This window comes from Rhinoraja longicauda, chromosome 28 (assembly GCF_053455715.1).
Source record: "Rhinoraja longicauda isolate Sanriku21f chromosome 28, sRhiLon1.1, whole genome shotgun sequence".
NCBI lineage: Eukaryota > Metazoa > Chordata > Chondrichthyes > Rajiformes > Arhynchobatidae > Rhinoraja > Rhinoraja longicauda.
This window is the reverse complement of record NC_135980.1, coordinates 24,322,782-24,335,814: the sequence shown is the minus strand read 5'-3', so window position 1 is coordinate 24,335,814 and position 13,033 is coordinate 24,322,782.

The following is a 13,033-nucleotide window of genomic DNA, read 5'->3' as shown; positions in this document are numbered from 1 at the left end:
CATTGCAGACACTATATAACTGCACTTTGTGTTTTGTTCAAAATTGCAGCATCAGTTTTCTTAAAACTGACACCAAAAGAATGCGAATAAAACCACACCTCTTTAGAAATACAGCATGGAAAGAGACGATTCGGCCCACCGAGTCCACACTGACCTTTCAAATTAGTTCTATGTAATCCCACTTTTTTATCCTCTCCCTGCACACTAGGGGAATTTTACAGAAGCCAATTAACCTACATACCAACTGGAGGAACCCATCTCAGCCCAAACTCACTTCCCTCTTTGATTCAGGCCCCTGTGTCCTCTTATTATTTAAATATACTTTACAGAGCCAGGTATTTATTTCACAAAATGCTGGAGTAACTCAGCAGGTCAGGCAGCATCTCAGGAGAGAAATATACTTTACAGAGCCAGGTGACTCATTGGACCTAAGCAATGTTGGCAGGAACTTCCTGGTTCTTAAGCAGCAGATTGTTTATCACCAGTAAAAGGAACCGAGTCATGGTGTAACCTAAGTACTGTTCCCCCACCCCCTTTACCCCCTCCCATTGCATCATTAGGAGAGAGTGAGAGGAGAAAACCTAATTCTGGCAAAATAAACAAATACTGAGTAGAATTTATCGTGAGGAAATGATAATCTCTCACAGCAAGGTCATTCATGTTGACAGACCTTACACCCTTAAACTGCCACTTACTTGGATGATGCCAACATGAACCATCTGTAAGGTTAACTGGGTCAGGCATTCTGTTTTTTTAAATGGTATGTGTCCTGCTTTGTATTTTTGTAAAGATGGCCACCTGTGTTGAGGGGAAGAAGCCGTTCTTGAGATTGGCACAAAATGCTGGAGTAACTCAGCGGGACAGGGAGCATCTCCGGAGAGAAGGAATGGGTGACGTTTTTGGTCGAAACCCTTCTTCAGACTGAAGGGTCTCAAACCCGAAACGTCACCCATTCCTTCCCTCCAGAGATGCTGCCCGTCCCGCTTAGTTACTCCAGCATTTCGTGTCTATCTTTGGTTTAAACCAGCATCTGCAGTTCCTTCCTGCACAAGCTGTTCTTGAGTCTAGTGGTGCGAGCTTTCAAGCGTCTGTACCTTCTGCCAGGTGGAAGCAGGAAGCGTGAATGACCGGGGTGGGGCCAGTCTTTCGTTATGCACCAAGAAATAAATGGTGGAACAGGAGAAGGTGACTAATTATTTTGGAAGTTCTGTCCCATATAGCTGAAGATCTTTATACTAGTTCAAATAAAAATAAACAAATGTTATAACATTATTTCAGGAAGAAGCAAGGGAACTCGCTTTTTAAATCTTGACCAAATATCCCTCAAGATTATTATCACATTATTGTTTTACGGTGGTTGCTGTGTACAGATTGACTACTGGATATTCTACATTGTGGCTGTGACTACACTTCATAACTATTTCATTTGAAGTAAAGTGCTTTAGGTCATTTTCAAAAAGGTGTTAAAAGGTGTCTTAAAAAATAAAATCTCTAAAAACATTTTATGTTTGCATGGATGTGGAGTTTTTGGCTGGATAACATGTCTTCAGATGCTGTTTTGCTGACTTTATATAATGTCCTTGTGAATCATTAGTCCACCTGACTAATCCCAGGATAGTTTCTCCAAAGATGTGTTGTTCCCCTAAAGCATCACTGAAGATTACTGGATCAATTTAATTTATGTGGTTTAAAATGACACCACCTGACATAGAAGCAAGTTTCCTAACGACTGAGTGAAGTATATTTCAAATAGACTTATGGAAATTGATAATAGACCATACCATCTTGGTTTAGTACTCTATTTGTTAACTTCAGAACTGTTCAGTCTGTTTTGACACTTTAGCATGCATACGTTAGGCTTTACTTTGTTCTGGGACAGTAGTTGCCTCAGGAATATTTTCTAGAATTTCAAAAGAGAACAGACCTTTTGAAATGGAGACTATTCATCTTCCTCAGAGTTTGATATCCCATCTTAGAATCTCCCTGAAACTATAGACAAAAGCTTTTGATCTTCCTAACCAGACTACCTTGGAAGTGAGTTAAACAATGAGGTTTTTTTGCATGTTGTGGCCTTTTGTCAGGTGTCAATAAATTGCTGCAGTCAAAAAACATATCTTTGTGTTAAAATTCATGGGCTCTCAGCAATGCATGCCCATATAAGTTAGGGTGACACTTAAATTCAATACTAATCAGTAGCTGAAATAAACACAGATGAAGGTGGATCTGGTGGTCAGGCTGCATCTGCAAATAAAAGAGGTAAATGTTTCTGGTCACAGCCCCTTCCTTCAGAACTGTTTGGATAGCGCTGGTAGTGGTGCTGCTGGTAGATTCACTGCCTCACAGATCCAGAGACCCAGGTTCGATCCTGACCAGTGTGGAGTTTGCACGTTCTCACTGTGAATGTTTGGGTTCTTGCGGTTTCCTCACACATCTCAGACTTGTGGGTTTGTAGGTCAATTGGCCTCTGTAATATGTCCCTGGTATGTAGGGACAATAGACAATAGACAATAGACAATAGGTGCAGGAGTAGGCCATTCAGCCCTTCGAGCCAGCACCGCCATTCAATGTGATCATGGCTGATCACTATCAATCAGTACCCCGTTCCTGCCTTCTCCCCATACCCCCTCACTCCGCTATCCTTAAGAGCTCTATCCAGCTCTCTCTTGAAAGCATCCAACGAACTGGCCTCCACTGCCTTCTGAGGCAGAGAATTCCACACCTTCACCACCCTCTGACTGAAAAAGTTCTTCCTCATCTCCGTTCTAAATGGCCTACCCCTTATTCTCAAACTGTGGCCCCTTGTTCTGGACTCCCCCAACATTGGGAACATGTTATCTGCCTCTAATGTGTCCAATCCCCTAATTATCTTATATGTTTCAATAAGATCCCCCCTCATCCTTCTAAATTCCAGTGTATACAAGCCCAATCGCTCCAGCCTTTCAACATACGACAGTCCCGCCATTCCGGGAATTAATCTAGTGAACCTACGCTGCACGCCCTCCATAGCAAGAATATCCTTCCTCAAATTTGGAGACCAAAACTGCACACAGTACTCCAGGTGCGGTCTCACCAGGGCCCGGTACAACTGTAGAAGGACCTCTTTGCTCCTATACTCAACTCCTCTTGTTACGAAGGCCAACATTCCATTGGCTTTCTTCACTGCCTGCTGAACCTGCATGCTTCCTTTCATTGACTGATGCACTAGGACACCCAGATCTCGTTGAACTCCCCCTCCTCCTAACTTGACACCATTCAGATAATAATCTGCCTTTCTATTCTTACTTCCAAAGTGAATAACCTCACACTTATCTACATTAAACTGCATCTGCCATGTATCCGCCCACTCACACAACCTGTCCAAGTCACCCTGCAGCCTTATTGCATCTTCCTCACAATTCACACTACCCCCCAACTTAGTATCATCTGCAAATTTGCTAATGGTACTTTTAATCCCTTCGTCTAAGTCATTAATGTATATCGTAAATAGCTGGGGTCCCAGCACCGAACCTTGCGGTACCCCACTGGTCACTGCCTGCCATTCCGAAAGGGACCCATTTATCCCCACTCTTTGCTTTCTGTCTGTTAACCAATTTTCTATCCATGTCAGTACCCTACCCCCAATACCATGTGCCCTAATTTTGCCCACTAATCTCCTATGTGGGACCTTGTCGAAGGCTTTCTGAAAGTCGAGGTACACCACATCCACTGACTCTCCCTTGTCAATTTTCCTAGTTACATCCTCAAAAAATTCCAGTAGATTTGTCAAGCATGATTTCCCCTTCGTAAAATCCATGCTGACTCGGAACGATCCCGTTACTGCTATCCAAATGCTCAGCAATTTCGTCTTTTATAATTGACTCCAGCATTTTCCCCACCACTGATGTCAGACTAACTGGTCTATAATTACCCGTTTTTTCTCTCCCTCCTTTCTTAAAAAGTGGGATAACATTTGCTATTCTCCAATCCACAGGAACTGATCCTGAATCTATAGAACATTGAAAAATGATCTCCAATGCTTCCACTATTTCTAGAGCCACCTCCTTAAGTACTCTGGGATGCAGACCATCAGGCCCTGGGGATTTATCAGCCTTCAGTCCCATCAGTCTACCCAAAACCATTTCCTGCCTAATGTGGATTTCCTTCAGTTCCTCCATCACCCTAGGTTCTCCAGCCCCTAGAACATTTGGGAGATTGTGTGTATCTTCCTCAGTGAAGACAGATCCAAAGTAACGGTTTAACTCGTCTGCCATTTCTTTGTTCCCCATAATAAATTCCCCTGCTTCTGTCTTCAAGGGACCCACATTTGCCTTGACTATTTTTTTCCTCTTCACGTACCTAAAAAAACTTTTGCTATCCTCCTTTATATTATTGGCTAGTTTACCCTCGTACCTCATCTTTTCTCCTCGTATTGCCTTTTTAGTTAACTTTTGTTGCTCTTTAAAAGAGTCCCAATCCTCTGTCTTCCCACTCTTCTTTGCTATGTTATACTTCCTCTCCTTAATTTTTATGCTGTCCCTGACTTCCCTTGTCAGCCACAGGTGTCTCTTACTCCCCTTAGAGTCTTTCCACCTCTTTGGAATAAATTGATCCTGCAACCTCTGCATTATTCCCAGTGAGTGAGTGAGAAAGTGGGATAACAGAACTGGTGTGAATGGATGATCGATGGTCAGCGTGGACTTGGTGGGCTGAAGGGCCTGTTTCCATGCTGTAGCTCTAAACTATACTTCATCTTCCAGGAATGCTTACCTGAAGAAGGTCTATTCTGCACTCCAATGGGATTTCAGTCTGCCTTTTTTTGCTGTGTTCACCCTTTTCCAGTCTCTCTTTCTGTAGTTGTGACCTGATCTGCTGAGTATTTCCAAACATTTTCTGTTTTTAATTTAGAATTCCAGCATCTGCAGCTTATTTGATTTCAATCTGATCAGTTGTTCTGATGTTGAAATTGTCATCGATTGGATGAGAGTCTGGATTGAAAGACAGTTAAAAATATTTAATTTTGTTTTATTGTTTAGTGCAAGAGGTTGTATTAAGAATCCTGGTTGTCAGAGGGTGTTGGTGGGTGAGTGAAGGGACATTGATGCAGTATTTATGAAGAAGGACATCATCATCCTCATCTACAAGTTGAAGAGGGAGAGGGAAAAGATTAAAAAAATTGTGGCCTATCTATTGTTACATGTGAATATAAGATTCTGTCCGCAGCAATTGCCAGTTGATCAAGGTTGCCGTGGGGCAGGTGGTTCACCCAGACAGATCAGCATTGTACATTGCAGAAACATCTCAAAGTCTTGTGCTACTCAGATAAATGGTCATTTATGTGGGACTGGCAAAGAATGAGCGCTGAAGAGAGAATTTGCAATTGGATACCATTGCTTTACACATAGGTGTAGGTGAGATGGGAAAGATTTAATGGGAATCAGAGGGGCAACTTTTTTACCCTAAAGATGTTAGGTGTATGGAACAAGCTTCCAGAGGAGGTAATCGAGGCAGGTACTATCACAACATTTAAGACACATTTAGATAGGTACTTGGATCGGATAGGTTTAGAGGGATATGGGCTAAACGCAGGCAGGTGAAACTTGTGTAGAAGGGGCATGTTGATCTATGTGGGCTAGTTGAGCTGAAGGGCCTGTTTTCACACTGTATGGTTCTATGACACACATTGTTAGTGCAGTCTAAACAAAAGCTTCCCCATCAAATCTAGATTTGGGCAAGGCCACCCTCTCTTCTCTGTCTTGTTTGAGTTGAGCTATAGTGAGCCTTTTGTCAAATCCATCAGGAAGGACACAGACAAGGACATAACTGGGCTGATGATCCCAGGCTGAGCAGCCCTCCGTAACTCCCTGGTCCACTCGTCCCTTCCTACCCAAACCACCCCATCCCCGGGCATTTTCCCCTGCAACCGCAGGAGATGCAACCGCAGGAGATGCAACACCTGTCCCTTTACCTCCCCCCTCAACTCCATCCAAGGACCCAAAGTATTTCCAGGTGAGACAGAGGTTCACCTGCACCTCCTCCAATCTCATCTATTGCATCCGTTGCTCTAGATGTCAACTTCTTTACATCGGCGAAACCAAACGCAGGCTCGGCGATCGCTTCGCTCAACACCTGCGTTCAGTCCGCCTTAACCAATCTGATCTCCCGGTGGCTGAGCAGTTCAACTCCCCCTCCCATTCCCAGTCTGACCTTTCTGTCATGGGCCTCCTCCAGTGCCATAGTGAGGCCCACCGGAAATTGGAGGAACAGCTCCTCATATTTCGCCTGGGTAGCTTGCAGCCCAATGGTATGAACATTGACTTCTCCAACTTTAGATAGTTCCTCTGTCCCCCTCTTCCACTCCCCCTTCCCAAATCTCCCAGTCTTCCTGTCTCCACCTATATCCTTCCTTTGTCCCGCCCCCTTGACATCAGTCTGAAGAAGGGTCTCGACCCGAAACGTCACCCATTCCTTCTCTCCTGAGATGCTGCCTGACCTGCTGAGTTACTCCAGCATTTTGTGAATAAATATCAGGCTGTAGGGAGAGGCCTGATAAAGCCCCCGTGTACATGCACAATATCACCATTTTCTACTCAGACCTCGGCATTGGTTTACAGATTGATGAGTATCTGCGACAACCTTGATCTGTTCTTGGTAGTCAGAGTTGGTTACATTAAATCTAATCCATGTTTCAAAGTGGATTATGTGTGCAGGGATACAATACATAGGTCTCCAGAGAAAGTGTGCGAAAATGCTCTCAATGTAACTTCCATTCTGATGGTCACTTCTGTATGTGACCTCCTCAAGATGTGCGCACAACCTCAGTATGTAAACCCCAAGTGTCACTGCATGCTGAGGTTATATTCGTTGGGAAGGATAGGTTTGGACAAGTTGCTGCATATCTGGTCTGTGCATGCCACCTGTCTCTCATGGAAAGCTTTCTATGGCTAAACATCTTTGGCATCTGGTCAATCAGGTATTATTTGCACTGAGTGTTCTTGAGCCCCCTGCAGCAAAAAGAGACACTGACTCTTGCAACTGTCAAACTCATTTGGCAGAAATGACACATCGAACTCTCAAACACCAAGACCCTGCCTAAAACAACAAAGTGCAGGAGGAACTTAGTGGGTCAAGTAGCATCTGTGGAGAGGATAGACAACGTTTCAGGTCAGGATCATTCATCAGACTGATTAGAGCCGTTGTTCTAGCCACAATGCATCTCCTTGAAGTAGAGCTAGTATCACAAAATTGGACCCTTTCAGACGGTTTAACTCAATGAACAGTGTGCATTCCAGCCACTGGCTAGAATAATCATGCAAATAAAGATATGGTATTAAAATGGTGCATCATTTGCATCAACAAGCAAGTCAGATAATCATGCTTTGTGATCTTCGTGTTTCGGGGAGTTATGCACTTTGCTTCCAGTTACTGTTGTCTTATCAGCTGCAGGGGGCATTACATTCTCACCCAGCAAAAATACTGTATTCAATATGATCATGGCAATCAAGCTGATCAACTCCTATTCTGTGCCAGATCCCGAAAAAACCCCACAATTCCTTCATTTATCATTCAATTGACATCTACTAGTTACATGTTTTTATCAGTTTTAAATTAGCATGGCGAAAAAAATTCAGAGAATGCAAGGTTTAACGTGTAGATGAAGATATTTTAAAAAAGGTAAGCGTGGGTATTTTCGCGGTTTTTGGCCTCAGCCATTACATTTAAAGTGGGCTCCAAACCCAGGTATGCAACCCAGAAACCAGATATGCATCTCCCTTACATTTTCAAAGAATGCCCACACACTTTTCACAAAACTCCACTGAACCACTTTTTAAACTAATTTTTTTAATACAGCTATTAAACTGGAAGTAAATCCAGTTTATTCCTTGTTACAGTGAAGCTTGTTTTTTTAAGTAACTTATACAGCAGCAGCCAGCAGCAATCAGCAGCAGCCAGCAGCAATCAGCAGCAGCCAGCAGCAATCAGCAGCAGCCAGCAGCAATCAGCAGCAGCCAGCAGCAATCAGCAGCAGCCAGCAGCAATCAGCAGCAGCCAGCAGCAATCAGCAGCAGCCAGCAGCAATCAGCAGCAGCCAGCAGCAATCAGCAGCAGCCAGCAGCAATCAGCAGCAGCCATCAGCAGCAGCCAGCAGCAATCAGCAGCAGCCAGCAGCAATCAGCAGCAGCCAGCAGCAATCAGCAGCAGCCAGCAGCAATCAGCCAGCAGCAATCAGCAGCCAACAGCAATCAGCAGCAATCAGCAGCAGCCAGCAGCAGCCAGCAGCAGCCAGCAGCAATCAGCAGCAGCCAGCAGCAATCAGCAGCAGCAGCACCAAGCTGTGTTGCTTGGGAAGTATTGTGTGGGGATAGTAAGGAGTAAGACCTGTGTGATCTCCCGGACAAGTTTCGATCGCCTAGCTTGGGGTCGGAGAGGAATTTCCCGGATTTTTTTTTCCCCAAATTGGCCTGGGTTTTTTATCCGTTTTTTTGCCTCTCCCAGGAGATCACTCAGTTCTTTTGGGTGGGCGGTTGGAGCGGTTGGAGCAGCGGCCGGGCGGTAGGTTTAGTAACCGAGCACGGGGCTTTGTTTGGGGAGTATGAGTGCCAGGGCAGTTTATTGTTCTGGGTGTCGGATGTGGGGAATCTGGGAGTCTGATAGTCTTCCAGACATCCACATCTGCGCCAGGTGCGATGAGATGGGGCTCCTAAGGGACCGTATTAGGAACCTGGAGCGGCAGATTGATGACCTCCGTTTGGTCAGGGAGAGTGAGGAGGTTATAGATAAGAGTTACAGAGAGGTGGTCACTCCAAGACCACGGGAGGTAGACAAGTGGGTCACGGTTAGGGGGGGCAAGGAGCAGGGACTAGGGAGTACCCCGGTGGCTGTACCCCTTGGAAATAAGTACTCCTGTTTAAGTACTGTTGGGGGGAACAGCCTACCTGGGGGCAGCGACGGTGCCCGGGCCTCTGGCAAGGAGTCCGGCCCTGTTGCTCAGAAGGGTAGGGAAAGGAAGAGGAGGGCGATAGTAATAGGGGACTCTATAGTGAGGGGGTCAGATAGGCGATTCTGTGGACGCAGTCGGGAGGCCCGGATGGTGGTTTGCCTCCCTGGTGCCGGTGTCCGGGATGTGTCTGAGCGTGTCCAGGATATCCTGAAAGAGGAGGGAGATGAGCCAGAGGTCGTGGTACATATAGGTACCAACAATATAGGTAGGATAAGGGAAGAGGTCCTGAAAGGAGAATTTAGGGGGCTAGGAAGAGTTAAAAAAAAGGACTTCCAAAGCAATAATCTCAGGCTTACTGCCTGTGCCACGCGATAGTGAGAATAGGAATGGAGTGAGGTGGAGGATAAATACGTGGCTGAAGAACTGGTGCAAGGAGCAGGGATTCAAGTTTCTGGATCATTGGGACCTCTTCTGGGGGAAGTATGACCTGTACAAAAAGGACGGGTTGCATCTGAACCTGAGGGGAACCAATATCCTGGCGGGGAGATTTGCTAAGGTAATTGCGGAGACTTTAAACTAGTACGGTTGGGGGGAGGGACTCAAACACAGATAGCTAATAGGCAGTGTGTGAGGCAGGAGGCAGAAAAGGGAAACACTCAGACCCAATATGTAGGAGAGAAAGAAGGGAAAAGAAATAAACTGAGAATAAGAAATGATGGGTCCCTTAAATGTGTATATTTTAATGCTAGGAGCATTGTAAGAAAGGTGGATGAGCTTAGAGCCTGGATTGACATCTGGAAGTATGATGTTGTGGCGATCAGTGAAACATGGTTGCAGGAAGGTTGCGATTGGCAATTAAATATTCCAGGATTTCATTGTTTCAGATGTGATAGAATCGGAGGGGCAAGAGGTGGGGGTGTGGCATTGCTTGTCAGGGAGGATATCACAGCAGTGCTTTGGCAGGACAGACTAGAAGGCTCGATTAGGGAGGCTGTTTGGGTGGAAATCAGAAATGAGAAAGGTTTAGCAACACTTATAGGGGTGTATTATAGACCGCCAAATAGGGAACGAGAATTGGAAGAGCAAATATGTAAGGAGATAGCAGATATTAGTAGTAAGCGTAGAGTAGTGATTGTGGGTGATTTAAATTTTCCGTATATAGACTGGGAATCACATTCTGTTAAAGGGCTGGATGGTTTGGAGTTTGTAAAATGTGTGCAGGATAGTTTTTTGCAGCAATACGTAGAGGTGCCTACCAGAGAAGGGGCAGTGTTGGACCTCCTGTTAGGAAATATGACGGGTCAGGTAACGGAGGTATGTATTGAGGAGCACTTTGGGTCTAGTGATCACAATGCCATTAGTTTCAATATCATTATGGAGAAGGTCAAATCTGGACCAAGGGTTGAGATTTTGGATTGGAGAAAGGCTAATTTTCAGGAGATGAGAAAGGATTTAAAAGGAGTGAAATGGAACTTTTTGTTTTATGAAAAGGATATAATAGAGAAATGGAGGATATTTAAAGGTGACATTTTGAGAGTACAGAGTCTTTATGTCCCTGTTCGGTGGAAAGGAAAGAATAATAATTTGAAAGAGCCGTGGTTTTCCAGGGAAATTGGACACGGTTCGGAAAAAGAGGGAGATATACAATAAATATAAGCGGCAGGGAGTAAATAAGGTTCTTAAGGAATATAAAGAATGTAAAAGGAATCTTAAGAAGGAAATTAGAAAAGAGAAAAAAAGATATGAGGCTGCTTTGGCAAGTAACGTAAAAGTAAACCCCAAGGGGTTCTACAGATATGTCAATAGCAAAAGGATAGCGAGGGAAAAAAATTGGTCCATTAGAGAGTCAGCGTGGACAGCTATGTGCTGAGCCGGAAGAAATGGGGGAGATATTAAACAATTTCTTTTCTTCGGTATTCACCGAGGAGAAGGATATTGAATTATGTGAGGTAAGCGAAACAAGTAGAGTAGTGATGGAAATTATGAGGATTAAAGAAGAGGAGGTACGGACACTTTTGAAAAATATAAAAGTGGATAAGTCTCCAGGTCCTGATAGGATATTCCCTAGGACATTGAGGGAAGTTAGTGCAGAAATAGCAGGGGCTATGACGGAAATATTTCAAACGTCATTAGAAACGGGGATGGTGCCGGAAGATTGGCGCATTGCGCATGTTGTGCCTTTGTTTAAAAAAGGTTCTAAAAGTAAACCTAGCAATTATAGACCTATTAGTTTGACGTCTGTGGTGGGAAAATTAATGGAAAAGATACTTAGGGACAATATATATAATTATTTGGACAAACAAGGCCTGATTAGAAACAGTCAACATGGATTTGTGCCTGGAAGGTCATGTTTGACTAATCTTCTTGAATTTTTTGAAGAGGTTACCAGGGAAATTGATAAGGGAAAGGCTGTGGATGTTGTCTATATGGACTTCAGTAAGGCATTTGACAAGGTTCCACATGGAAGGTTGATTAAGAAGGTTAAATCGTTGGGTATTAATAGTGAGGTTGCAAGATGGATTCAACAATGGCTGAATGGGAGAAACCAGAGGGTAATGGTTGACAATTGTATGTCAGGTTGGAGGCCAGTGTCTAGTGGAGTGCCCCAGGGATCTGTGTTGGGTCCACTGTTGTTTGTCATTTACATTAATGATCTGGATGATGGTGTGGCAAATTGGATTAGTAAATATGCAGATGATACTAAGATAGGTGGTGTAGTTAGTAATGAAGTAGAGTTTCAAAGTCTACAGAGACTTGGGCCTTTTGGAAGGGTGGGCTGAAAGATGGCAGATGGAATTTAATGCTGATAAGTGTGCGGTGCTGCATTTTGGTAGGACAAATCAAAATAGGACGTACAGGGTAAATGGTAGGGAATTGAGGAATGCAGTGGAACAGAGGGATCTGGGAATAACTGTGCATTGTTCCCTGAAGGTGGAATCTCATGTGGATAGGGTGGTGAAGAAGGCATTTGGTATGCTTGCCTTTATAAATCAGAGCATCGAGTATAGAAGTTGGGATGTAATGTTAAAATTGTACAGGGCATTGGTGAGGCCGAATCTGGAGTATGGTGTGCAGTTCTGGTCGCCAAATTATAGGAAAGATGTCGACAAAATGGAGAGGGTACAGAGGAGATTTACTAGAATGTTGCCTGGGTTTCAGCACTTAAGCTACAGAGAGAGGTTGAACAGGTTGGGTCTTTATTCTTTGGAGCGTAGAAGGTTGAGGGGGGACTTGATAGAGGTTTTTAACATTTTGAGAGGGACGGACAGAGTTGACGTGGGTAGGCTTTTCCCTTTGAGAGTGGGGAAGATTCCAACAAGGGGACATAGCTTCAGAATTGAGGGACAAAAGTTTAGGGGTAACATGAGGGGTAACTTCTTTACTCAGAGGGTGGTGGCTGTATGGAATGGGCTTCCGGTGGAAGTGGTGGAGGCTGGCTCGATTTTATTATTTAAGAGTAAATTGGATAGGTATATGGATAAGAGGGGATTAGAGGGTTATGGTCTGAGTGCAGGTAGATGAGACTAGGTCAGGGAGAGTGGTCGGCGTGGACTGGAAGGGCCGAACGGGCCTGTTTCCGTGCTGTAGTTGTTATATGGTTATAGTTCAAAACTCTCAAGTACTTACCGACTTGTCAGTGATTTCAGCGAAAATCAGGACGCCGGAGAAGCATTGACAGCATGGGAATTTTCGCGATGTTTCAGAAGACGCTGTAATCTCGACCTGACTCGGCATTGTCGTGGTCATTGTCGTCGGGTAAAAGAAAATTTCGGCGATCTGCTACAACTTTGACAGTCGCCGGCAGTCGCCAAAAATAATCGCCTAAGTGGAACAGGCCCTTTAAACCCAATGGTCTAGAATCTCGTTACTACTACCACAATCTTTTCTACATCATCAATTTACCCCCATATTGCTCACCCCAATATGGAATCAACTGGAGTTCCACCTGTGAATTCTTCAACTCCTGGTCCAAGACTTGAACATACAATCCAAGCTAACATACATACAGTGCAGTCTTGAGGGGATGTTGAACAAGCTTTGAGATGAAACATTATATGGAGGTCATCTCATGTGGACACCAAATGTTTTATTATATAATTCAAATCAAAGGAATTC